The 27,697-nt window shown below is 51.8% G+C and overlaps 1 protein-coding gene and 1 pseudogene across 1 annotated transcript in view; one reads left to right on the top strand and one right to left on the bottom strand.

The window, feature by feature from the left end:
• Positions 1-27,697, top strand: part of BACE2 (beta-secretase 2) — a 90,938-nt gene that overhangs the window by 3,778 nt on the left and 59,463 nt on the right. The window lies entirely within an intron of this gene.
• LOC114226408 (large ribosomal subunit protein eL22 pseudogene) lies at positions 7,079-7,551 on the bottom strand (annotated as a pseudogene).

Genomic DNA, 27,697 nt, shown 5'->3' with positions numbered 1-27,697 from the left:
CCTTAGGGGTTTCTGATAAAAGATTTTCTGTCATCTCCGCTAATACGGATGAAACAGACAGCAACACGATTTTCATATTTAAACATTCGAATGTAAGGAGCTAAGAAATTATTTTGGGGACTCACATTTTAATCATGGCGCATTGGCTTACCACTTCTTAGTACACAATTGTTTGGAAGACTTAGGATTGAAGATATGTGCCAAGTATATGCAATTTAGGAGTTTGTCTTTTTTAGAATAAGCAATCCAGTGTCCCTAAATTACATGAAGCTCACTGCAGGCGAGGCTGGAAAAAGGAAGGCGATGGGCACTGAGAATAAATTTGATGGAACACAGTGAGATGGTAAATATTAAGGACAACGGGAAAGGAAGAGATTTCTGGGGTCTGAAGAACAGGAAAGTCAAAAGCGAGGTTCCTGCCAGCTCCTGTGAGCTACAGGTAGCAGCTCCTGAGCTTTGATGGAAGAATTCAAGATCCAGGTCCTCCTTCGGAAGGCAGAAAGGCCGGACCGAGGCATCTGCTCAAAGCCCCTTGAGGGACAGTCTGAGAAGTTGCTAACAACGATTAATATTACTAGCTAACCTTTATTTCGGGCTCACTGGATAGTGGGCACCATGCTAAGCATTTTGCTCAGCTTGCCTCATTTACTCCTCCAAACGGCCCTGGGAAGGACGTAGAAGTTACTCAATTTAATTATCAGATGGAGAGAGCAAGGTGCGGAGAGGCCCAGTAATCTGTCCAAGGTTCCCCGGTGAGTGGCAGAGCTGAGGTATCTGTCAGTGGGGTATGCCCGGTTCCGTCCCGCAGTCTGAGCACTTTACCGCTCCCCTTGTGCACTTGGACTTTAAAAAAAAAATACCCATTTTCATTCACCTGCGGAGGACTTGGGTGTGGCCGGAAGCATCTGGGATGCTGGTGGCATTACCCCAGTGATGGCGGCGGACGGGTGATTGGCCACGCTTTGCTGCCCTTCCCTTATCGGTTGGAGACCTTTGAGTTTCTAGGTTCTTGCAGCTGTTGTCACAGATCGCCAGAAACCAGGTGGCTTAATAGAAATCCATTCTCTCGAAGTTCTGGAGGTCAGTCATCCAGAGGAAGGTGTTGCCAGGGCCCTGTTCCCTCCCCCGCCTCTCCCAGCTTCTGGTGGCTGCCCGCAGTCGTCCCTGTTCCTTGGTTCTAGGCTGCATCTCTCCAATCTCTGTGTCTGTCTTCAAATGAAATCCCCCCACCCCTGGTGAGTGTCTCTCTAGGTCCAAATTTGCTTCTTAGAATGACAGCAGTCACTGGATTAGGGTTCACCCTGGTCCGTTCTGACCTCAGCTTAGCTTCATTACAACTGTAAAGACAGGGTTTAGGATTTCAACATATCTTTTAAAAAAAATGTATTTATTTTAGGGGCGCCTGGGTGGCTCGGTTGGTTAAGCATCTGACTCTTGGTTTCTTAGGTCATGATCTCAGGGTCATGAGATCAAGCCCCGTGTGTCGGGCTCCGTGCTCAGCGGGGAGTCTGCTTGAGATTCCCTCTCCCTCTGCCCCATGACTTAACAAATACTCATGCTGGGAAGGCTTGAAAGCTTGCATTTCTTGTTTTAAGGACTCTGTAATGCAGGGCGCCTGGGTGGCTCTGTCGTTAAGCGTCTGCCTTCGGCTCAGGTCATGATCCCAGGGTCCTGGGATCGAGCCTGGCATCGGGCTCCCCGCTGAACACGGAGCCTGCTTTTCCCTCTCCTTCTGCCCCTCCTCCCCGCTCGTGCTCTCTCTCTCTCAAATAAATAAATAAAATCTTTAAAAAAAGGCTGTAAGGCATCCATCAATCCTCTTTATTGAATATGTTTGATAGAAAATACACACCTTTCTCCTCCAGTACTTCTTCCTGTCCCATCCAGCGCTTTCTTGACTTCTGATTTCCTCTGTTGAAGACAGGTGGGCATAACCTCCTCTGGGCTGTTTCCTCCTGGAACATTGCTGGCCCCTCCTAACTAAAAACCAGAAGGGGGGAAGTTAAGGTCAGCTCTTGTGAGGAGTGATTTCTGCACACGATAGTACATGCCATGTTGGACCTGAGGACAGACATTTCAAGGCAGCGTTCCCTTCCTGCTGGTGCCTGGCAGCATGCCTTGGGTTTTATTTTATAGCTCAGACCCAGAATGGGAGCAGGTCAAGCCTTTGGCCCCTGGATTCAGGGTCCACCTAGGCTGAAGGTCTGGGTTGGTGGCTGCTGAATTTTGCCCCAGGCAGGGTGCAGCAGAAGTAGGTGGTGGGTCCAGGGTGATGATGGGCACTTCTTTCTCCAACCTATGGACCTCCTCTACGGCCAGCAGTGGGGCTTCTGCTCACGCTTGGCTCCATTGCCCTGGGTCCTGGATTCTTCCACTCACTCTGTTCTTTTTGTCCAGCCTGGGCTTGATGTTGACGCTGGGGCTTATTGTACCTCAGTGACAATGGATACTATCTGCAAAACAGAACGCAGCCGTGAGGCAGGTGGATGGCCCCGCTCACCTTCTGTGACTTCGTATATGTGTATTTATGGGTGAAATGTGAGTAAGGATGTGTACCCCATATTCTGGGCTAGTTTCCTGAGTCTTGGAGAATGTGTGTGTGATGCACAGTTAGCTTGACTGTCACTTGGCGCCCCTTTGTCTCCTTCTGGTCCAGATGGACTATTTGATTTTTTGCCTGTTGGTACTCAGTTGCTTTTTTGCTCTTGGAATTCTCAAAGAGGAAACAAAAATACTCTTGGTGTAACCACATTAAAGAAACAACTAGGAGGTTTGTTTATGAGTTAAGGCATGCTAGCCAACACAGGTCTCGGGTTGGACGTTTTTGGATTTTTGTTATATGGCACGTCATATACCTGTACCTGGAAATACACAATCTCAGCACTGCCATTTTAGGAAGATAAAGAGGACCGTCTGAAGAGTGAAGGGGGTGCTGCCCTGGGCCAGCTTCATATTGCGGGGAGCCGTAAAGGGCAGTGGGAAACTTCTTTCCTTTCATTTCACACTAGACCGAGAATGGCCCAGCGAGAGGATTTATACCTGGCCTCACTAAGGCCAGGCTCGTGCTCCTACCGTGGAGCCCCTCCAAAGCCTGCACTGGATAAATGGCCTTATTGGCGGTAGGCAGGGGGACTACTTCAGCTTGCCAGCCATGCAAACCCCCTGCCTGAAACAAAACAAAGCCCCACAAACCCCCAAAAGCCCAGCCCACAAGCCAGCCCCTCAGAAAGCAGTGCCGTGGGGGAAAAAAGGTGGAGAGTATTGAATCAAAAAGTTTTCCAGGTAGCAGAGAGGTTGGGACAGTCAGGATGCTTGCGGGAAGGGAAGCTTGCTGCTTGGGGAAAGTGGGTGTGGATTCCAGAAGCCTCAGTGGGCATCCAGAGCCACTTCACGACATCAGGCTGCCCCCTGGAAACGATAAGCTTCTTGCAGTCAGACAAGTTGCTGGGAAGCTGGCAGAACTGCAGTCATGTGGGGTTGGGGTGTTGGGGTGCTGATCCCAGAGGTGTTGCTGGCCGAGTGTTTGGTGTTGGAGAACCTCTTGGCTCCTCGGTTCCTCTGCTGTAAATTAGGAGATTTGACCAGGTGACCTGAGATCCCTTTGAGGACTCTTTTAATTGGTTATAATCTGTTCTAGTTCTGAGTGCTTTCAAAAGCTCTACTTTTCAGCAGCTGTGTGCAGGTAAGTCACCTGGGCATCTGTCAGAATCTGGCTCAGGGCCCTGGGTTTGGGGGAGGGGGCAGCGGAGGGGAAGTGCTGCAGGCTCACTGGCCACAACTGCAGCCCTTGTCCCCAAACCCAGCTGGCCTGGGAGGGACTAAGAGCACCTGGTAGAACTGGTTAAAAATAGTTTCCCGGGATCCAGCCCAGATGTTCTGGGTGAGACAGTCTGCACTGGGCCTGAGCATCTGCATTTTACCATGCCCTGGTCCCCCTCCAGCAGTCGCTCGGCCCCAGCCCACGGATGCGGTTTGGGAGCCACGAGAGAGGCAAAATTCTCCTCTGCTTCGTGGTTCCCTGCGTGGTACGGGTAGGTTCTTTTATCTTCCTAAATGTTGTTGTTTGGTTAGCGTTTTCCTCTGTGGGTTTAGCAAATCTCTACCTCAAGCAGATTGTGTTCCAAAAACTTCCTTGTGTTTGGCGGGTTGGAAACGTGGCTTGCGTTTTCTCCAGGGAAAGTGTTCTAAAGGCGTGTGTGCTGACGGTGTCCCTTTTAAATTTCCTTCTGTCACAGAGCAATAATTTGTAAATCAATAAAAATGAATTAGTAGGAAAACGAAATGAAAATAAATGTATAGATGCAAGTGTTACTTTTTTAGTTATTGGGTTCCATAGACATCTGGTTTGGGGGGAGCTGCTGTTAGTTTCAGGGCTGGGTGGGGCATCCTGTGGCTACCTTGTTGTCGACTGTAACCTTGCTTTGTGGATCCGTGCTGCGGAGCAGTGTGCTGAGGACTGCTCTAGAAAGTGTACTCGTTCTGTAGGAGGGCGGGACAAATCACAAGTTGCTACGGATGGTTCCGGTAACAGATTTGTTTTGCTGCCCCTCCCTTTAGTAGGAGAGTGGTTATTTTTGTTTAAGCAAAAAGGAAATGGGATAGTGTTGGTTTCTCTCCAGTGCGGGTGGGAAGAGAGCTTTAACCCCGGGGCAGCAAATAGGTCTAAGGCAGAGGTTTTCTGTCCCCAGAAGTTGTGCCCTGTCTAGGGGACATATGGCACTGCCTTGAGATGTTTTTGGTTGTTACAAGTTTGGTGGTACTGCTCACTTCCGCTGGAAGGTCTCAGGGATGCTGCTCCATGTCCTGGCAAGGCACAGGATAGCCCCCCCCCCCACACGCCCATGACAGATAATTATCTGGTCTAAAATGTCAGCAGTACCAAGGTCGAGAAATCCTGGAAACAACATGTCGACTCAGCTGGCTTGGGAGCAATGAGGGGAGGATGTCCAGGAGAAGCATCTGCCATGGGCATGAGCAGGGAGGGACGGTGTGACACCTGTGGATCGCCCCTGATCTTCACAGCCCTGTCTCGTTCCTGCATTGTGGTTCTTCTCACTCGGCGTCTTTATTGAGCATCTACTGTGTGCCAGGCTCTGTTGTAAGCCCCGGGATGCACCAGTCAACAAGGACTTGTATCTCAAAACTCAACAAAACAAAGCAAACAACCCAATCAACCCAATTTTCCAAAACAAGTAAAAGATCTGGACACTTGCTGGAACCTGTGTGCTTGTTAGCAAGACAGATTGTAAGACAGTAAACAGAATTTCTGCTAATTGCTGAGACAGTCCAACCTGCTCATGGGCACGGGTCAGAACAGACTGCTCCAGCCTGGCGGTTGGAGGAAAGCTCTCCGGGGAGGTGCAGTTTGGCTGTGACCAGCAGCATGGGAAGACCCAGCCTTGAGAGGTTGGGGAGAACCAGGTTCCAGGGTGAAGCCAGGCAGGTGAAGTCTACACCTGTACCCCCCCCCGGGGGGGGGCACATGCCGTGAGTGCACATGGGCCGTGGGTGCCTCCGATGTGCCAGCTTTGGGAACAGCTCCTCTTTCCTCTATTTTAAAATTGTGCTTTGGGGTTAGATTTTATTAGAACAAAGTGAGAGAGAGAGAGAGAGAGAGAGAGAGAGAGAGTGTGTGTGTGTGTGTGTGTGTGTGTGTGTCGTGAAGAGTTGGGGGAAGGGAGCTGAATATGGTTAGCCAGGAGTTTCTGAATTAAGGAAAATTAAGCTCAGTGCACCCAGGGGAGGTGGGGCACCAGGAGACCATTGCCTGTTTTCTAACAGTGTCTTCGGTCAGGTTCCCCAGAAGCAGACTGAGACAAGCATGAGAGTGGGCAGTGTATTTGGGAGGCGATCTCAGGAATCATGTGTAGGGGGTGGAGAAGTGAGAAGGTGTGGGCAGCGGGGCGTGAGCCCCCTGAGGATCCCTGAGAGAGGATGCCAGACTCAGTGGTCCCAAATGAAGGGCAAGGGCACCGGACACTCCCCCCCCACCCTGCCCTGGCTCCTGCCAGGTGTGGGCTGAGGGCTGCTCCAGAGTGGGCTCGCCTTCAGCGTTTGGGGTCCTCCGGCTGGTTGGAGAAAGCCTCCAGGCACAGTCGTAGGGCCGTGCATTTGGAGGCTCGGGGGTCAGATGCACAGAACTGTTGGCTCAGCACAGCCCTCCTGCTGGACCTTGTGGCTGGCACAGGTTAGGCTAATATTTGAGGAATGAAAGAAGGAATGCTCTCTGTCACTGACTGTATTTGAGAATCTCATTTCGGCCTTTCACAAAACAGTTTTAAAGCTCTACTTTATTTATTTATTTTTAAAGCTCTATACTTTAAAATCCTAACTCCCCAAAGTGATCTAGAATCTAACTCACAAAAGCCTCTGTGAGTCAGTCCAGAGTGTACTTCTCATTGATATATGTACTTTGAACTTTTTTTTCCAGAAGAGGTGGATGTGGGCACTGAGCAAGAGAAAATGATCGGGGGGCAAAGGGAGATAATGTTTGAGGTTAAAAACAACCACAAGACCTCCTTTGAAGATCGAGTGCTCTGAACCTAAGACTTTGAACATCTCTTGCGTGCCTGGCACCTTGGGATGCCTGAGAGCCGTGCAGCAAGGGGTGACAAGGGGTACAGGACGGGGCCAGGTCCCTGCCCCACCGACACTCACATGTAATCCACAAGCTTCCTGATGCCTAAGAATTTATCGGCATAAGTGGTGTGCTTATTCCTAAGTATACACTCGTTTCAGAAATAGATAAGATAGAAATAGATAAGATACTTTTTATCGCCCTTTGGTCAGTTCAAGTATGGGCATTTTGGCTTTTTTTTTAATTTATTTATTTGACAGAGAGATAGTGAGAGAGGGAACACAAGCAGGTGGGGTGGGAGAGGGAGAAGCAGGCTTCCCGCGGAGCAGGGAGCCCAACAAGGGGCTCGATCCCAGGACCCTGGGATCCTGACGTGAGCCGAGGGCAGATGCTTAATGACTGAGCCACCCAGGCGCCCCTGCATCATTTTGGCTTTTTTTTTTTTTTTTGTTCCCAAGTTTTATTTAAGAACTCATACAAAATATTCCAGATAAATGCGTTTTAATTCTCATCTTCCTCCTCTTTCTCATTTTAGTTAATCTGGAGGTAACGCAATTTGTAACTCTTTGCTGTTAGCAACTACGCGCAACTAGTCACGGAGATTATTCTTCAGATATTTTTTGGTGAGATATTTCAAATACCTTTTGGAAAAAGGCACCTCAGAAGTTACAGTAATCTTGATTTTGCTCCTTTCGATTGTTACAACCCCTCCACCGAGATTCCCAACTTTTCCATTCACTTTGATCCGTCCCCGAAGAAACTGCTCAAAACTGGCAGCATCCATGATTCCATCTTCTACAGGGTGGATGCAATCCAGGGTAAACTTCAGAACTTACTTCTTTTGTTTGCCCCCCACCCCCCTTCGCCACAAGCTTTCTCACGGGCACCGTGGCGGCTGCGGAGGCAGAAAGGGCTGCGCTTTGGCTTAACCCTGAGGGACACGGTACTCTGTGGTAGCCCACCTCCTTGTTCATTTCACCCAAATGGGAGAGACTGTGGGCTGATCGGGTTGCAGGCCTTTGTGCTGGGCTCTTGATAGAGGGTCGACCCCTGTGTGCCTGAGGACCATCCTCACCTGCCCCTCCAAACCAGAGCTGGTGCCTCGCTCGGGGCTGCTCATCCCAATTGCTGTGAACACATGGGATTTATGAGCCATGAAACATCTTAGTGTTTGTGCTCAGGCCTGGGGAGAGAGGCAGGGGCCTGCCCAGCCTCAAATCTCAGCCTCATGCTCCACCCCAGCTTCAGCAGAGCTGTGGGTGGGGCTCCTGGCCGTGGCCAGTGAGCGGTAACATTTCCTGTGGCGCCTTGGGTCCGCATGAGCTCGGATCCCCACCCCAGGGGTGCGTGCGGACCCCAGGGCCCAGCAGTCCTGGCTCCTCTGGCCAGACAGCATCCCCCTGCGTCCTGGGGAGTTTAGCATTCTTTGACGCTCTTGATAAGCCCCATGCACTTGTGGTTTCTGATTCTTTGTATATGAACCATATATGATAGTGAGCGACAGAGGACACCGGATATGCCATATTCTTAGAGCTGGTGTGTTCTGAAATTTCATGACAATGTGTCTTAGTATGGCTTGTTTTGTTTGTTTTATTTTTTTATTTATCAGAGAGAGAGAGAGAGCGAGGCAGGCAGAGGGAGAAGCAGACTCCCTGCCGAGCAGGGAGCCCGATGCGGGACTCGATCCCGGGACTCCAGGATCATGACCTGAGCCGAAGGCAGTCGCTTAACCAACTGAGCCACCCAGGCGCCCCATTGTTTTGTTTGTTTTAATGTTCAGCACTTGGTCTTTTCAGTCTGGCTCAGGATGTTGAATTCTAAGAAGCTTTCTAGTAAAATGTTCTCTTTTTTTGGACCTCCTGTTATCCAGATGTTGGCCTCCTAGTTCTCATCACTTGGTCTCTGGGTTCTGCTCTGTATTCATATCTGCCACTTTCTCTCTAATTTTCAAGAGCACTTTCTTTTTCCCTCTGAATGTTCCTTTTTATGGTTGTACTTTACTCCTGTTTCCGAACTGCATATCTGCTATTTCTCTGAGGAAATAACTTACGATTTTTTTTTTTTTTTTTTGAAATTTTTCTTTTCGGCTTCCTGCCTTTTCTCTTTTGGCCCCGAGTCCTTCTCTTGGGGTCATTGTCTGGTGTGTATCTCGCGCCAGAGGCTTTCCACAAATGTCTGGTGATTATTAGCTGACTTCACATTTAAAAATGAAGTGTTGGGGGGGGCACCTGGGTGGCTCCGTCGATAAGCGTCTGCCTCCGGCTCAGGTCATGGTCCCAGGGTCCCATGGTCCCAGGGTCCCGAGCCCCGCATCGGGCTCCCTGCTCGGCGGGAAGCCTGCTTCTCCCTCTCCCGCTCCCCCTGCTTGTGTTTCCTCTCTCGCTGTGTCTGTCTCTGTCAAATAAATAAATAAAATCTTAAAAAAAAAAAAGTGAAGTGTTAGGGGCGCCTGGCTGGCTGAAGTGGCAGAGCATGTGACTCTTGATCTCCGGTCATGAGTTCAAGCCCCACGTTGGCTGTGGGGTCTACTAAAAAAATAATAATAATAAAAAAATAAAAAGGAAGCGTTAAAAGGCCAAGTGGAGGGCTGTGCCTAGGCTGAGTATAGAGAGTATTTTTAAAAAAGATTTATTTGTTTGTTAGAGAGTGGGGGGAGGGACAGAGGGAAAGAATCTGCAGCAGACTCCCCACTTAGTGCAGAGCCCAGTGGGGTGCTCAGTACACGACTCCGAGATGGGGACCTGAGCTGTCAGGAGTCGGACCCTAACCCACTGAGCCACCCAGAGGCCCCTAGTGTACTTTTGTTATTTACGTGCATGCTTAGGTTTTGAAACATGGCCGTCTTGGTGACTCTGTCACCTGCCCTGTGGCAGATGCCTTCAGTTGGGTGGTTGAACCAAAACATCTTCTCAGCCCTCTCCTCTCTCTCCTCGAGCTTGCCCTTGCAGCTGCCAGTGTAACTAAGCACTCGGCTGTGGACAGGGGGACCTAAATTGGGGTCTCCTGGAGGATTTCAGGGAAGCTTATATCTCCAGATAAAAGTGGCGGGTCTGGCTGGGGTGATACTTTCAGCTCTTCCCTGCCTTTGGTGCAGGTGAAGGTCGGCATCAGGGAGCCAGCTTCTGACCTTGAGAGTCAGGTGAGGGGAGCAGCAGTGATTTGCTGCTGATTTTCTTTGAGGGGCTGATCTGATACCAGCTGTCCCTAGACCCTTCTCAGTGTGGAGAAGAATCCCTGCTTCTCTGAGCCACTTAAAACCTAGCTTCTACTCGTAGCCGAAAACATTCCAAATGATGCGGCATCATAACTTTTGGGGAAAAAAATAGCTTAATGATTTTAAAAAAGTACTTGAAGGTAGTTTGTCGTTCTTTTCTTCTCCTTGAAATCTCCCAGGAGGAGGAGGAGAAGTTGAGAAGTCTTTTCATTAGTGTCTTTGTTGCTGTTGTCGGCAAGACGCTTACGTCCAGGGAGCACCGTGTGGGACCCTGTTAACAGGGATGTAGGCTTTGGCCATCACAAAGGGGGACCCCTCAGGAGACGACCACTAGGAGTTTGCATGGGGTAGATCGGGGCCAGCAAACGAAGGCCCGTGAGCCAACCTGCCTGTTTCCATAAGGTTTTGTGGGGAATGCAGCCATCTGGGTTGGTGGTTTACCTGTTGTCTGTGTGTGCTTTCACACAACAGTGGCAGAGTTGAGGTACATATCGTATTGCCAGAGTCTAGGCTATTCACTGCCCGGCTCTGTACAGAAAAGGCTGGCTGACCTCCGGGCTCGACTGTCAGGTTCTAGAGACCAAGGTGGGAGCATCTATCATCCATGGCCAGCAGGCGGGTTTTGTCCACACCAGGAAGTACAGGTGTGTGGTGGGAATGGGGGAGGGGGAGACCGGGGCTCTGAGGAACCTACTAAATACCCCCCAGGGGGAAGGGTGAGTGTGTAGGCATCAGCCACTCCCAGAACGTGCCAGTCATGACGTCAGATGAGCACGTTCTTCCCCAAACCTTCCTTCCCTCCTGTTTCAGGCGTTGCTGTGAGCCAGGTGGGGAAAGAGACCTGAATCGCACCATGCCTGCTCTTCCCCACTGCAGATTTCTGAGCCTAAGGTGGGCCCCTGGTATTGGATGCCAGATAGGAGCTTTGACCTTAAGCTTTGTCTTTAGATTGGACTGGACTTCTAATGCCTAGAAATAAATGAATTACCACAGAGCTTTCGGGAAAAAAACAGTCTTTGCCCAAGGTTCCATTCGGGTATGGGGAAGAACAATTCAGTGTGTTTGAAGGCAGTTGTAGGACAAGGGAAGGTCCTACTAAAATGTTCTGCCATCACACAAAGGCTATGGAGGGGAGTTTGGAAATGTCTAGTAAAATCACGTGTGCATGTATTCTTTGACCCACAAACCCACTTCTGGGCGTTTACACGAAGTTACATCGGGGAAAACTGTAAAAATTTGCATCCCCACGGCTATTTGTGATGTCACCTGCACCAGCAAACGACTGGAGACAACCTGGATGTTCCCAGGGAGGGGGCCGGGGGAGGGAAATGCTGCACACCGACATGTGGGGCACGATGCGTCCGTCCGTGAGCGAGCGAGGACCCTCTTTAAAGACTTCAAGTGAGGAAAGCCAGGTGGAGAAGAGAGGAGAGCATGCATCTGGCAAAGCGGGTAGGCACGTGTAAGCGCCCCTCTCTCTCCTCTCGGGATGGGTCCGGGACAGAGGCCCCCAGAGCCAGGTGATGGTTCAGCTCAGTGAGCACCACCCCTGCTCCCGCGCCTGTTCCTTTGCTGTGACAACCCGCCGAGCACTTTGCAGGCTCCAGCATATTATGGGTCTGCTGTGTCGAAAGTGCAAGACCTCTACAGATGAGTTACATGCTTTCACTTCCCAAAAAGCCACCCACTGGGCCAGATTTGCTGGCTTTTACTGTGATTACAAGTGGCTGGCAGGGGTATGCTGCTTAGTAGATACTGAAAAAAATAATAAACAGTTCAAGCAGGTCCCTTTCAGGTGATAACTTTCACATGGACTTAGAAACTGCCTTTTCTTAAGAAACTCCTGCTACGGAGAGAGGTCTTTTCAGGGAGATATCTTTACGTGTTTCCATCCTTACTTGATTTCTGCCACCAGAAATGGTATGTTTGCTACGTACATAAATACTTTTGAACTCTAAAGTTAGAAACAGAATTTACTGCCTGTGTAAAAATCTTCCAAAGAATTTTAGTTCTTTTTTTTTTTTTAAGATTTATTTATTTGAGAGGGGGAGGGGCAGAGGGAGAGAATCTCCAAACAGACTCCCAACTAGGAGCAGAGCCTGACGTGTGCTCAATCTCACGACCTTGAGATCATGACCTGAGCTGAAACCAAGAGTTGGATGCCCAGCCAACTGAGCCACCCAGGCACCCCAAGGAATTTTAGTTCTTTTTTTATTTATTTATTTGACAGACACACAGCGAGAGAGGGAACACAAGCAGGGGGGAGTGGGAGAGGGAGAAGCAGGCTTCCCGCGGAGCAGGGAGCCCGATGCGGGGCTGGATCCCAGGACCCCGGGATGATGACCTGAGCCGAAGGCAGACATTTAACTGACTGAGCCACCCAGGCGCCCCCAAAATATTCTTCTTGTTACAGTAGTCTATCCAAAAAATTTCAGTCACTAGTCCATGAGAATTTGGGAGCCCTGTACGGAGTCGGGGGCTGGTTTAATTCAAGAGAAACTGCCTGTCAGTGAGCTGAGTTTGTGTGTGTCTTGGAATAGCACAGATGCCCAGTAAACGGTCATCCACTGGTTTATTCGCTGGACCGTTCCGGACACTCGGCCTTCTGGAGGATGTACCGGCTGCCTTCTTCAATAAGCTCCTCTCCCAGAGCAGCCCCAGAATGGCACTGGACAATCGAAAGCTTGATCTAAACCGTAAATATCAACTCCCAGCAGTGATCTGCCACGCAGAGCCTGTGTGTGGCGCGCCTCTCCCCTCTGTCCGGTCAGCGGATGGGAGTGACCCCCGCTTTGTTTCTGTGCTGTCCACTCGTTCATGGGCAATCTCAGAAGGCAGGGTCCAGCTTGGCTCCGCTCCTCTTTTCCCAGCTGTGCATGTGGGGCGGCGGCTCAGCAGCCCCCGCCTTCTAACCCCTGTCCGTCCTCCTTCCGGTTCCCGTCCCTGCTCTCCTCCCCACCTTCTTCTGGGGGATGCCACTGGAAGGGAGGGGAATGGGAGGCCAGCTAGGAGCAAGGTGCTCGGGACGCCTCTGTGGGTGGCATCTGGCTGGGGTGCCCACGGAGGAGGGGGTTTTCCTGGGACAGGCCCTTCTGTCCCGCCTGGGTGGCCAGCTTCTGTGGACTGCACTGCTCAGGCTCCCTTTTCCCTTGGCTTGGAATTGGGCTTGGTAGGATGAGACAGAAGCTGCTGTATAAATCCCACTCCCGGGGCGCCTGGGGGGCTCAGTCGATTAAGCGTCTGCCTTCAGGTCGGGTCATGATCCCGGGGTCCTGGGATCGAGCCCCGCATCGGGCTCCCTGCTCCGCGGGAGGCCTGCTTCTCCCTCTGCCACTCCCCCTGCTTGTGTTCCCTCTCTCGCTGTCTCCCTCTGTCAAATAAATAAATAAAATCTTAGGAAAAAAAAAAAAAAAAGACGCCAGGCTGAGCCAAGTGATACGCGCTGTCTCCCTCCTGGGTCATGATGGAGTCAGAGCGCCTGTGGCCCCCCGGAGGCCCTCCCCACTTTTCCCACGCGGTCGTTGCTCACCAGGCCGGTTTGTGTTGGCAGGAAGGAGGACAGAGTGGGCCTTCCGTGACAGAATGGTCCCTTTGCTGTAAGATGCCACCTGGCTTTAATTTCTGGACCATGACACACTCGTCCTGTTAAGTCTTGGTTCTTGAGTAAGTGAATGCTAAGGGAGCCCACGGTGCACCCCAGCCACTCCTCTCGGTGCACGCCAGACGGAAGGGAAGCACGTTTAAAGGAGTTAAGCTTATTTATTTTTCTCAAATCAAGACCCATCCCCTTGGGGCAAAATTGTGACATTCAGGCCCATCCGAAGCTTACATTTTCTTTTATAGCCAGCTACCCAAAGGCCAGGGCCAGCGCGCTGCCTGCCCTTCTGTGCACTTGAGTCCAAAAAGGACGGGACTGTTTTCTCCACGACCTGGCACTTAGGCTCAGGAGGCTTTCAGCTTGGACTCTTACAGCCTTGCCTCCGAGTCGGCACTTCATTGATCTCAGACCTGGCAGCCGCCTCCGGGGAGACTGAAGACGCAGCAGCGGGCTCCGATGCCTGTCGTGTCTAGGAGCCCCGAGAGGTGCGGCTGGGCCGCAGGGGGGTGCGCGGCTGCTCCCGGCCGCAGCTGCAGGCCCTTGTGGAAACCAGCGCGGGAGACGGGGAGGTGGAACGCTTTTCTGGAGTCCGCGCTCACAGTGGTTTCTGAGGGAAAGCTATTCTGATGGCGGAGGAGGTCAATCAAGATGGAGTCCGTTTTGGCCATTTCCACCAGGAATCCGCAGTCGTCAGTATTTTCCAGGCTAGCGAGCCCAGCGTTCTTGAGGATCATTGTCAGTAATTAAAACTCAAAGGTGATTGTTTTAGGGGCGCCTGGGTGGCTCAGTCCGCGAAGCGTCTGCCTTCGGCTCAGATCATGATCTCAGGGTCCTGGGATCGAGCCCTGCGTCGGGCTCCCTGCTCCGCGGGGAGTCTGCCTCTCCCTCTGCCTGCCGCTTTCCCTGCTTGTGCTCTCTCTCTTTCTCACTCTCTCAAATAAATAAGTAAATGAAATCTTAAAAAGAAAAAAAGTCGATTGTTTTAAAAGTTCGGGTGGATGCTGACAGCAACGGGCCCTGATGCGATGGGGCAGTGTGTACTGGAGGGTTAAAAGTCTTCATCAAGTACAAATCCTAACTCTGTCTGATGTTGGCTTTTATATAGTTTTTAGTGTCTTAAGGTATTGTGAAATCACATAAGACAGTATTTACTACGAATTGTTTTCACAGATGGTTTTGATCAGTGGGCAGAGGTGATGGTCACCCAGTGTCGTGTCTGTATCGTGGCATGGAAGGTTAGTTGGTATGTATGGAAATAGAGAATCAGATTTTTTTTATTAGTTAAATTAGTTATACTCGTTTCAGGTGTACAATGTAGTAATTCCACAGTTCTCTACATTATTCAGTGCTCATCATGATAATTGTACTCTTAATCCCCTCTATGTTGAAAATATGGGACACTTCATGAATTTGCCTGTCATCCTTGCTTAGGGGCCGTGCTAATAAGCAAGCACGATAATTAGATGTCTGATTAGCGGATGGTTGGAAGGTGATAAATGAAGGCTGGATATTGACTTTCAGTGGGGCCCTGGGAGGCACCGAGGAAGGGGTAAGAAGTCACGTCACGTGACCAACACTTGGCGCCCTCCAGGGAGATGTGCATCCCATCCGGCCCCAGAGGAGGTGTGCCGTGGGCTCTAGGGAGGACACACTCTCTCAACTTGAGATAATCGACAGAGTGCAGACGTGGGTCTGCTGGGAAGGGGTGGGGGCCGCCAGCTCTTTAGCCCCGTGGAAGCTCCATGAGGACAGGCACCGAATCCATCCTCAATAAATATTTGTGAGGGGCGCCTGGGTGGCTCAGTCGGTTAAGCGTCTGCCTTCGGCTCAGGTCATGGTCCCGGGGTCCTGGGATCGAGTCCCCATGTTGGGCTCCCTGCTCAGCGGGGAGTCTGCTTCTCCCTCTCCCACTCCCCCTGCTTGTGTTGCCTGTCTCGCTCTCGCTCTGTCTCTGTCAAATAAATAAACAAAATCTTTAAAACTCAATAAATATTTGTTGAACTAAACTGAGAAAGGAAGAACATGCCTAAACAGATGCTCTAGACTTTTAACAAGTTAGGACAGCAGCTAATGAGCTTCCCCTGGCTGAGGAGTTTGGCAGAAATGTCGGCAGCTTTCTGGGGGGCTCCGGGTGGTGGTGCTGTGTTACAGGGGGGTTGGCCTGCGTCAGTGGTCCCCGTTCCCGGCTGGCTGTCAGGTCACCTGGGACCTTGTTAAAAGTATGGGTTCCAGGCTCTATTCTCTGGGTTGGAGATGACATACAGTAGCTCCTGGGGTGATTCCAATGGACAGAACAGTGACCCCTCAGATTCATTTCAATTCTTCTGTTTTTATGTTTCCTAATAAAATCTAGCCTAGTGTCTGAGTTTGGGTATTGTTTTGTAAGGCAGTTACTCTTGAGTCTCAGGTGACTGCATCCAGCAGATATGTGATGTGTATTTCTACTTGCCTGGCCCTGTTCTGGGCACAGAGGGTGCAGCAGTGAGCCAGAGACGACAAATCTGGCCTTCTCGGATCTATGTTTAGTGGGAAGAGACAGACAAATCCAGGTGGATTACAGCGCGGACCGAGGCGTGCGGGGAGTAGGGAGGTGTGACTGCATTCTGTAGGCTGGCCCCCGGGAAGGGCTCTTCCATGAGGCAGCAGTCGAGCAGAGGCCCGGAGAGAGAGGGAGTGAGGTCCGTGCGGAAGGGTGTTCCAGGCCAAGGGAACAGCCAGCCCCAGGCCCTGAGAAGGATGTGTGCTTCCATGTTGGAGGAGCCGCAGGGAGGCCCCAGTTGGAGCACGGTGGACATGCTGTGGGAGCGGAAGCAGGAGACAAGCAGGAAGGGGGCCATTGCTCTTGCTGAGAGCTACGTGGTCAAGAAGGTAAAATGAGGAGATTGGTTTTGGAAATGCCAAATTGAGACACCTTTTATAACATGCAAGGTGCGTGGTCCCAGAGCCGCTGAATATGCATGTGGGGTTCAGACAAGGGGTCCCAGACAGAGATGTAAGCCTGAGTGTTGACTGCAGAGCAGCTGGGTGAAGCCATGGCTTGAGATGCAGTCTCCCGTGAGCAGAGACAGGCCAGAGAGGCGAGGTCCAAGTCCGGGCGCTGAGATACCCCAAAGCTTGGAGGCTGGGGAGGTGAGGAGGAATCAGGGAGATGGAGCAGCAGGGACATGGGAGGGAAGCTGGAAGGTGCATGCGTCCCGGAGCCCGGGGAAGCAGAGAGTTAGGAACAGGCCCAAATCCCACGGTGGCCAAGGGACAGAAGGTCTGTTGGCTGGCCTTGGCACATGATGTGGAGAAGAGCTGTCTCCTGGGTTCAGGTGGAAGGGACGGGGGGATTTGACAGCCGGGAGTGCAGTCACCTCCTGCAAGGGGCTTCACTGCTGGAGCACCGAGGCACGGGGCCGTGGTTGGAGGAGGCTCTGCGGTCAAGACAGTTGTGTGTTGTTTTCTTTCCTAAGATGGGAAATAGAACAGCCTGTTTGTAAGCAGATGGGAGTGATCCTGGTGGGGACAAGTGAGTGATAAGAAAGAGAGTTGGGGGCATTGGTGGTGTGCTGTCTTGCGTGGGTGGCGGGGGGCTTCCAGTGCCCGTGGCGGGCGGTGGGAGTTAGGAGGCGGTGGATGACGGTGTCTGTCTCCATGTTTGCTGCGCCAGGGACTTTTAGTGATGGTACAGAAAAGCTCTCACATGTGTGTTGGAGATCTTGTCAAGGTTAATATGTTGCAGTCTTTCTAGCCAAGTCTTAGTGTCTCCCATTTCTAGAATGTTCTGGAAGGTTTCTGTGTGGCTGTTCTACACCCTAATTAGGAAAATGTCTATGCTTCGCTGGCGTGGAAACAAAAGAGGGATGCATCCGTCATTTCTCCTTTGGGTTAGCATTCTTTCAGAATATCTATAGACACCATAAAAATGTGGAGATCAATGGAGATTTAGATTTAATGTCTTTCCTGAGAGGAATTTACTTGGAAGGGCTTTAAAAAATCTTTTTAGCAGAGAATGATCTCTTTGATCGCCATATGCCTATTAAAACATTTTTCCCCCTCATGGGTTTAACGAGAAAAAACCATCAAAGCCTTTTACAAACCACATAGAAGTAGCCGGTTTCTTAAATGGCTGGCCTGAAATTAGCAAGGCTGGCAAGCCCCAAACAGTGGCCTTTCGGTGTTACTCCTTCCACGTTTGGGCCAATCAGACAGCATGCAAAGAGGTGAGGCGAGATGGAGATAACACTTCAGATTTTAAGAAGAGGTCATTGCAAGGGCTGCATCCCGTCCCACAGTGAGCCAAGCGTGAGGATTCATGGGTTATCGCTCACTGTGTGTAATTGTCAGTGTTGTTAGAAGGTGTTCATACCTTGGTGCCACTTAGGACTTAAGTCACGCTTTCTGCTTTCGAAGCCCATAATGGTAATACTGTGTGTGTGTATTTTCATAAAATAAACCGTGAGAGGCTAACCTGGCAGGCCCAATCGGCCGACCAGTTTTGGATCTAGTCCAGTGTATGGACAGTTATGGGTTGTGATCGGCAGTCCATGTCCCTATGCTGCTTCTTTTGTGTTTCACACAGTATTAAAACTAATTACGGTACCTAGGCAGATAGCATTGTAAAATAGAGGGAGTTATTTTTTCTGAAGTGTGTTGATTGGCAGGGGGAAGGGCTTAGAAATTAAACTTTAAATTCAGTGGATAAGCCTCAAATAATTAATCTCTCGTTACTAGCATTTCGTTCCTCACTGGTCCCACAGTCACCTCAACAGAGACTGAAGACCATCATAAAAAGAGAAGGCTGGTCTTTTTTGTCTCAGTATCATTAGGTGGTAAAATCTGGAAGGGGCACCCGATCTTCTTTGTCTCCGTGGCCCCGGGCACGTGGTAGCTGCTCACGAAATATTTGCTGAAAAAAAATAATCTTCCCAAAAGACTTGAAACACTTTAAAAGAGATATGTGTACACCTGTGTTCTTAGCAGCATTATTCAGCCAAAAGGTAGAAACAACCCAAGTGTCTGTTGATGGATGAATGGACAGACGCAGCGTGATGGTGATGAATCCATACGGCGGATTAGTACTCAGCCCTAAAAAGGAAGGACTTCTGACACCTGCTACCATGTGGGTGAACCTTGAGGACATTCTGCTCAGTGAAATATGCCAGATGCAGAAAGAGAAATACTGGGTTGATTGCACTAGAGTAGTCAGATTCATGGAGTCAGAAAGTAGGAGAGTGGGTGCCGGTGGGGGGGGTGCTGGAGGAGGGAAGGAGGAGTTAGTGTCTCATGGGGGACAGAGTTTCAGTTTGGGGAAGATGGACATGTTCTGGAGGTAGACGGTGGAGATGGCTGCACAGCACTGACCTGTGTACTTAAAAATGGTTAAGATGGCAAATTTTCCGTGTATTTCACCACGATTAAAAAAATGAATCTTAATGCTGAGAATAATAGTGAAAAATAACCACTTGATCATAACGGTAAGTTGACAATCTTGGCTATTGCTGCAGCAATATAAGTGTATATACGCCTTGTCTTTCCCTTTTTTTTTTTTTTAAATATTGACTAAAAACTGACGATGTTTCAGTGTGGGACCTGGGTGAAGTTTATCTCCTGTCTCTTTCCTGAAAGATTAGATCTGAAATAGCTTTTCAGTTGCAGTTACCAACTCTTGAGCAAAAGGGAGCATTTAGCGAATCTCCGGAAATATTTTGAGAGTTAAGATATTGCACCTTTGATGAGAATATGTTTAAACTCCTTTGGAAAATGTGCAGAAAGAACTGATTTTTAGCTAAAACGATGTCTCCTAAGATCCCTGGAAACCTATAAGGGGTTTTGGGGAGTGGTTAGTTGTTTGTTTGGGAAAGAAGAGGCTACCTTGCTCTCTGGAAATAGAAATTTCCCTCCCTCCACAGTCACCCAAATACAGGGACAAACCCGCTCTTGTACTTTCTTTAAAAAGCACCATTTGGGGCTCCTGGGTGGCTCAGTTGGTTAAGCTTAAGCGTCTGACTCTTGGTTTCGGCTCAGGTCATGCTCTCAGAGTCGTGGGATGGAGCCCCAGGTTGGGCTCCGCACTCAGTGTGGAGTCCGCTTGAGATTCTCTTTCTCCCTCTCCCCGTCTCAAATAAATAAATCTTTAAACAAAAATAAAAAAGCACCCTTCAGCATGAATTTTCTTTTCCATGGTAAAGAGGATCCTTATTTTCACTGGCATCAGTGAATGAGGTCTAGCCTTGTGACTTTTACATAGGAGTCCTGACAATCCACCGCCTTTCCTCCATCGGTGGGATTGTCTCCTGCCAGCAGGTGGATTACGTAAGCCCAGAGGCTGAGGGAAACTCCAGCCGGGGAGGTCCCCCTGGGCTGGGACACCTCCGTAGGGAAGGGGCCCTTTGTGCTCTTTTCTCCACTTCCCTAGCCCCCTCCCGAGTTCACCTACACAGAGGGAGGGGCTGGGCAAGCAGATGGAAGCATCCAGGCCACCTGTCGCTGAATATCCCTTTGCAGACAAGCAGTGTGGCTCCCAGTTCTTCTTCTAGAAGCTTGGTGGATATGAGGCTGCTTACGGCAGCTCCCCGATCAAAGCATGCTTGGCTTCGCTGTCCAAGGGGCAGAGAACCAGACTCCTGGACTGTCTGGATCCCTGAAGACAGGCCACCCTGTGCAGCCTCTTGGCCGACAGCCCGCACCTTCTTCAGGTGTGACACCGGCGGCTGTGAGCCCAGTGGGGACCGGGCTCCTGATCCTGGCCCTCGCTCTGCTGGTCAGCAGTCAGGGCCTGCCCTGGATGTGTGACCACCCCCAGGATGTGTGTGTGGGTGTTGTCTCGAGTCTCTGCAGCCGAAAGCACAGGTGGAGCCTTAGAATGCCAACTGAGGCAAGCTAGCGGTCCACGTTGCCGCATAAGGACGAGCACAAGAGCTGGAAGCCCACAGACACAGCTTCATGGGGGCCGTGGGTTTAGAGGGTCCTGCGCTCTTCTCTCCAAGGGTGCTGTGACGCTCTTGCTGCCCACAACAAAAACTGTCCTTGGACCTGGGAGGCTGATGCCGCGTCTGGGCTGCCGGGGGCTAACCCTCCATCTACCTGGCCCCGTCGGGCGTCCCTGCACACAGGAGGAGACCCACACTCCAAATGGCTTTCCTTGTCTGAATTCTTTTTATTTTAAAGATTTATTTTTAAAGATTTTATTTATTTGCACAAAGAGAGAGTACACGTGCACAGACGAGGAGCGGTGGGCAGAGGGAGAAGCAGGCTTGCCACTGAACAACTGAGCAGGGAGCCCGACGGGGGACTCGATCCCAGGACCCCGGGATCATGACTTGAGCCAAAGGCAGACACTTAACCGACTGAGCCACCCAGGCACCCCAAGATTGATTGATTTTAGAGAGCAAGAACCTGCCAGCAGGGATGGGGCAGAGGGGGAGAGGGAGAATCTCAAGCAGACTCCGTGCTGAGTGCAGAGCCTGAGGCAGGGCTTGATCTCATGACCCCAAGATCATTACCTGAGCTGAAACCAAGAGTTGGACGCTGAACCGACTGAGCCACCCAGGAGCCCCTTCTTTGTCTGAACTCTAAGAGCAAAGCTAAACTTAGACACAGTGATTTTGAAGGCTGAAATTATTCTCTCCATTTTATAGATGACCAAACTGAGGGCACAGGATGACTGTTCAGCCAGCTTGTGGCAAAGTGGAGACCAGATCTGATTGCTTCACTGTGAGGCTTCCGTCCCTGGCCTTTGATGCATCCGGGGGGGGGGGGGGGCATCCGCTCAGTCTGCTTTGGGAGACAGGCTCGGACCTCTTCTTTGGAGACCAGGCTTAGGCATCTGCTGAGGTTGTCTTCGGAGGGAAGCACTTGGAGTAGTCACGGAACACTGTTCAGCGTTGTGGGCTGGGCTCCGGGGAGCAGGCTCTGGGCAGAGTGTGGCTGTGGGTGCTCGTGGCATGCTCTTAGGGTCCACACCCGTGAAAGGGGAGGAGGAGGCAGGAGTGGGCGGTGGGGGTCACGCTGTGATGGAGCCCGGGGACAGTCTCTGCTGCCCTACAGGGCACGCGGGAGATAGAAGGACCCTGCAGAGTCACCCCAACTTGAGCAGAAATGGCCAGGCCCTTATTATCCAGTATCACTCAGTCTTTACCTGTGGCTGTCCCCAGGAAGGGCATGACCGGGGGTGGGGGGCAGGTGACCTCTCTCGCAGCGGGGCAGCCCACACAGATTTACCCCCACGGCGTCTTCCACAGGGCAAAAAGGGTATTTAAAATCCCAGGTGGTTAGAGGACTCTCTTGCCTTCTGGGGGTAGGGGCGGTGCTCATGGACTTCCTATCAGTGGGAACTGGTCTGTCTTCAGCTTTCCTGCGCTCCCAGGGGCTGGCTGGGAGAAGAGTATGAAAGAAAGAGCTTCAGTGTTGTGCAGGCCGCTTGCTGGGAGAGGTCCTGAATAGTGTCACCTTTGCTCAGCATTGACAGCCGGAGGACAGGGCTGCTGAGGATGGAGTGCTGGCACCAAGGGTCCTGCCGCAACCCTCCGCCCCCCCCCCGCCCCGTGCCCAGTCTGTGTCCAGACCACGGTGGCCCCGGGGGGTAAGGCACAGGCAGCAGAGTTGCCGTGGGGGAGAAGCCAGGAGAGTCACTGCGTCCGGAGACCCTGGGCAGGGCATCAGACCCTGGGAAAACCCACCCAGAGAGCTGGAGCTAACTGGCTCCCATCTCTCGAGACCAGAGGGCCCCACTCACTCCTTTAGCAAACCTTTACTGAGTGCCGTGCTCAGCCCTGCGCTCAGAGCTGCTGACCTGAAGCCGCCGGATGCTCCAGGAGGTGGAAGGGGGGAGGAAGGGGAACACGGACGACTTGAGGAGAGATTCGGGGGGAGCCACAGACCGGACACGCGGACTCGTGGAAGAGGAGGGCAGAGGAAAGGAGGTGGGTGGGGGACCTCAGGCACCCATGGAACAGAGTGGGGAAGAAAGGCCTGGGGAGTGCAAACAGCCTTGGTGGCCCTGGGATTCGAGTCTGAGCTGTGTGTGGGTGCTCCTGACACATGGGTCACCCCCCCCCCGTGTTTCAGCACATGGTCACGTCCCTGTGGGCGTCGCCTGCTGCAGGGACGAGCCACAGTGCCCCTTGGGGGGCCTGCTGAGGACGCTGTGCCCGTTCTGGAGCTTAGGCATGCCACCTCTGATCTGGGTCCTGACCAGCAGCAAAGCAGGGACTGAATGAAAGTCTGGGGGTAATTTGATGTGAGTCCTGTGCTGAAAGTCGGCCCTGCAACAGGAGGAAAAACAGAGTCATGCCACCCTGTTTGAGAAATTAAAACATCCCGGGGTACCAGGCACTCTTCTGGCTGCACCACCCATAAGTTCTCGCCTGTGCCCCCAGAACAGCACTCTTGATCATCCTACTTTGCGGGTGGATGACGAGGACACCAACGCCCAGAGACAGTGTGTGAGGCTCCGTGGCCAGCCGAGAGGAGCCCAAGCCAGTGCTCGGACCCCGGTCTAACAGACTGTGAAGCCCCTCTTCGTCACGTGGCTCTGCTTTAGAGAAGGCACAGAGTGTATCCTGGGACCATAGGCAGACAATGAACTTGAAGCCAGGGTCCTGTGAATGGACATGGTTACCAGCACGTCTTAGGGGCCTGGGCTGTGGGTGTGTGATAAAATCCCCCCCCCCACTCTTCGCCTTTCCAGTCTTCCTGACAGGGATGGGTTGTCTCGGAAGGTTTCAAAATTCAGGGACCACCCCCTCCCGGCAGTAACCACCCCACCCCCCCAGGGATGGGTGGTCACTGCAGAGGGAATGGTAACTCCTGTGTCCAGGAGGATTCTGTTTTGGGGATGCATGACTCTTAGGTTCTTAAAACAGGGACCCCCTCACATCAGCCCTCCTGCACCCCAGATTCTGCTCACTCCACCTCCACCACCAGAATTAACCGGCCAAGCCCTGAGTGTTCCATGGACATCTTTCACTGTGCTATCCGCTTGTGGCGGTGCTGATTTTCCCAAAGGGAGCCGGGGAATCCACGTGGCTCTTGACATGTGTTTTTCTAGTACGAACCTCATTGGAATAGTAAAGCACAAGTGTGCGTGCACACGGGGCCCGAATAAATTGCATAATCAAGCCCCTCTTAGCTAAGTACTGTAACATCTGTTTGTGTTAAGTGGGGCCCTTTGAAAATGATTTTTTTTCTCCCTTCTTTAGAAAACACCCTTAATTTTAGATTGTGGAGAAATGGCGTGTGGCAGTTACTCTTGCTTTCTTGACAAGATGTGTTTAAGTAAATGAGATTCATCTCCAGAACTGAAGCATAGAAAGAACCTGATTAACAAGATCAGCGCCTGTAATCACGTGTAATAGCTGTGGGCAAACAGCCCTGCATAGCTGGGCCGGAAATGCCGCTGCTGTGGGTTCTGGGCGCCGGCAGCCTTCGGCAGATGGGCTGCTAATGTAATTAGGAATCGTTGTGTTAAATGAGCCATTATTTAAATTATCTGCTAATTTTTCTATCTATTAACCTGCTGAAAAAGAGACAGTGATGTCTGAGAAATCTCTGGCTGCTAATCGCTAACTAGGAGCCTAACTCATTTCTTTTCTTCGGTGCAACATTTCACCTTATTGTGGCAACAAGCAAATGGCTTTCTGTGAGGTTACTGCCCTGTGCATCCATGGGAGATGGAGGAGGGACAGACAGTAGGAGACAGACATGCACGGTCCCCTGGTCGGTTTCAGCCGGTGGTAGGATGGTCAGATGATTCGGAGCCCCTCGAGGCTCTTCGCTCTCCTGGCCACACTGTTTCTGTTTCGATCAGGCTCTCTGAGTTTGAGGATATTTGGTCTTGAGGGCGCATGAGGCAACGTATGCATGAGTCCACCTTCCCTTGGTTCTCCCTGGCCTGAGACACTGGTGGGGGCAAGGCAGTGGGGCAGGAAGGAGCCCGTCCCTGCTGGGACTTCTGGGAGGTGGCAGAGCGCGGCTCCGGCTGTCTGCGTGAGGAGCCAGCAGGTGGAGGGGCAAGGCAGTGGGGCAGGAAGGAGCCCGTCCCTGCTGGGACTTCTGGGAGGTGGCAGAGCGCGGCTCCGGCTGTCTGCGTGAGGAGCCAGCAGGTGGAGGACTCCATCCATCAGCGGTTGTGTATTTTGGGTTGAGGGCGCTCCCAGGAGCGTTCACTCCCTGGCACTACAGGCCTGCCCTGGGCGCTGAAGCCTCTTGCTCTTGCGGCTACAGAGAGTAACCGGAACCTGAACTAAGTACCAGGGCACGTGGGTGGGCACCAAAACCTCATCTTGGATTCCAACTTCGGTTATCCTTGGATATTTAAGAGGTACGTGTTTGGTTATTTGGTAGAGCAGCTGGGACATGAAGTTAGCCCGCCCTCCCCATCTCCAGAAAACCTAAGCACTTTGCACACGTGTATCAGGAGTTTGGCCTCTTGAACGGCCTCCCACGTCTCCCAGCTTCTTGGCAGGTGTGCCTTTGTCTCTCCTCCCAGGTACCAGCTCATGTGTGTTCTTCCCCCCGCAGGTCAGGTGATGAGCAAATTCCTGTTAGTTGTAGTCATTAATGGGAACTGTGGAAAAGAGACCAGAAAATGTGTTTGGCCCTCCAGCAGCTTAACAAGCTCGTTGAAAGAAAAGGTAGGCAATTTGGAGAAATGGGAGGCCAGTAAAGATCGAGACCTCCAGGAGTGCCTGTCAGAATCAGGCCAATGCAAAGTGAGGAAAATCAAACCCCACAAAATGTGCCATTTTAAACATGAGTGAGCTTTGTCTAGGCAGGGCATGAGGATATGGCTGTCCCCAAGAACAAGCTTAAAGAGAACGTCCTGAAGAAACTCTCAGAGTCAAGGAACCAGCCCTTGGCCAGAGGTCCCTCAGGTGTCATGGAGTTCATGTTGGTGGCCACCGAGGACTGACCTCAGTCTTCCGTCTCCTGCTGAGAAGTGCATGTGGATTCAGCACCAGGAGATATTGCTTGCTCCCTGAGAGCCTGCATCGGGGGAGCGGGTCATTCACCTGACTGCTTTTAACCCCTCACAAGCAACCCCTGGGAGCACACTGTCACTCGCCTCCTAGGCCACAGAGCAGCTAGGCACAAGCAGAAGGAGCGGGCCCAGACGCAGGTCTGTGAGCAGTGGGTTGCCCTTTGATCCTGCGCCCTGCTCAGCGAAGTGCAGAAGCAGCAGCTCTCTGACATGCAGACAGACTGCCCATTCACATTCCAAACCTCTCCAGTTCCCACCCACTGTAACTGGTGCAGAGTAGTTGTCCTTGTTGCAGGATTATTGTGTAGAATGGCATTGTGCGGGTCCAGGTGGGAGTGGGGGGCCCGGAGGGTACTGTTGAAGAAGTACACGTCTAAGAGGGGAGTGTTTGCTGGGGGTAGTAGGATTCTCCCACATCTTCTCTCATCTTCTAGAATAGATGGTCTAAGATCTTTTTGCCCTCTTGATCTTTTGTGTATAGTTCATAGGTGTGCAGTACAGACTTGTCTTATAGATGAATAGACACATTTCTTTGGCCCAGAATATGCAGATCTGCCACTTAGTGTCCACCCAGTAAAAGTTTGTCTGCCCCCCATTTGTATATTCCGCAACTGTTGCTTTATTGAGCACCTACTATGCCCTGGGCGCTGTCCATGGTGCTGGCGATGAAGAGCAGAACCACACCAGGGCCCCACCCTCCTGCAGGGCCCCCTGTGCTGGGGGCACGTCATCTGGAGAAGACTGTTGGACTCCCTCCAGCATGGAAATGGTGCACTAGGGGCTGGGGACACAGAATTCTAGGAATGATTTGTAAGGTGTTTCCAAGAGCACAGAGGAGGGAGATAATCTGCAGGGGCGATGACAAGGGGGGCCGTGGCAGGAAAAGCAGGAAGGGGGTGTTTCTGACGCTCCCAGGGGGGCTGGTCAGTAGTGGCCAGTGCTGCTTACAGGCTCCTCAGCAGGCAGACACCTGGGAGGTCCCCGGGGAGGCTGGCCGGCCTGAAGCCTGGACAAAAGCCCCACCTCAGCAGGTTGAGCAGGGGAAGGGAGGTGAGGAATCCAGACAGGAGCTAGACTCACTGATGCTTGCCTGTGACAGGGGCTAAGGGCAGAAGCTCTGGGGAGTGTGTTTGGGTTTTTGCTGATTCTAAGAAGTGACAAAAAACTTGTCAACTCCTGCTGTTCTGGACCTTCCTGGGTCTTTTGACCTGGACCACAGGCAGCTTTTGAAGACAGACCTGTGGATATTTCGGTCCTCTCTGCTGGGTGCCTAGCTCTGCAGGGCCGTGTCTGCTGCTTTCCCTCCGGAGGGCCCTCGGAACACAGGCCCCAGCTCGTCACACATTGCTGTGTTCTAGAAGAAATGGAACACGAGTTCCCCAGCGTAGGGAGGGAAGACGACTCGCACCTCCGGGCTGCACATCTGCACCCCGGTGTAAGGTGGGAACGTTGTCTCTTTTCAGCACTTCTAAGTCATTTCCAGTTGTGTTTTGAGAATGCAAACATTCCTCGGATTTGAGGACACCATGCGTGCATTTTCATTGTCCCTTGATGGGGCTGAGCGATGTGTTCTGGGGTTAGACCATCGTGTGTGTGGACTTGAACCCAAGGAAGCAGGAGATGATTCTGGAAGTTCGGGATGAAGGAACCTGCAGAGGGTCCGGCAGGTGCATGGAGACAGGCTAAGAGGCGGCCTGCACCCAGAGCCTCGGAGGTTCGGTCCTTTCAGAGCAGATGGGGTGAAATGTGTAGGGCAGGGGGCGCTAAGCTTCTTCTTCTATGGTTCAGACTCCTTCCCGATGGGAGGCTTGGCTCTGGCAAGAAGTCAACACGCATGGCTTCCAGCATTGGCTCACAGAAAAAGGTGTTGGCTTGTTTGCTGTGCACCTGAAACGCAACCCAGTGTTTACCCTGGACATCCATCCTTTGCCTGACTTTGGGCTGCCTCATCTCTTGGGGCGATTTCTCTCCTCAGATCATAAGCTCTAGGAACAACCGGGGTGGCCAGCTTTGCCAAGCCGCGCCTCTGAATTGAATTTTCTTGTGAGCCAGCCCCTGCTGAACTAGCTGGGAAAGAGAGGGTCGTACTGAAAGCCTGGATGGTTTGGAGTTGTCTGCGTGTAAGTTGATGCAGTCTGTGTTCTGGTGCAACTTTCTCTGCGTTCCTGACCCCTGCCTCTGCAAAAGGGGACATTGTGCGTCGTGGTAGAGGTATGGGTGGGGGTGTATGAAAGCTCTCGGGTCTGGTATGATGTGGAGGCCGTGGGGGGAACATCTGCCCAGAAAGGCCTTGGTCACTTGGGCCGTTATGCCCAGGACAGTAGTCTTGTGTCCCTCTGACCA

This window comes from Eumetopias jubatus, unplaced genomic scaffold (assembly GCF_037043125.1).
Source record: "Eumetopias jubatus isolate StellerSeaLion01/CBP00866 unplaced genomic scaffold, mEumJub1_p1.0 scaffold_1, whole genome shotgun sequence".
Taxonomy (NCBI): domain Eukaryota; kingdom Metazoa; phylum Chordata; class Mammalia; order Carnivora; family Otariidae; genus Eumetopias; species Eumetopias jubatus.
The sequence above is the reverse complement of the archived record's forward strand: the minus strand, read 5'-3'. Positions and strand labels throughout refer to the sequence as shown.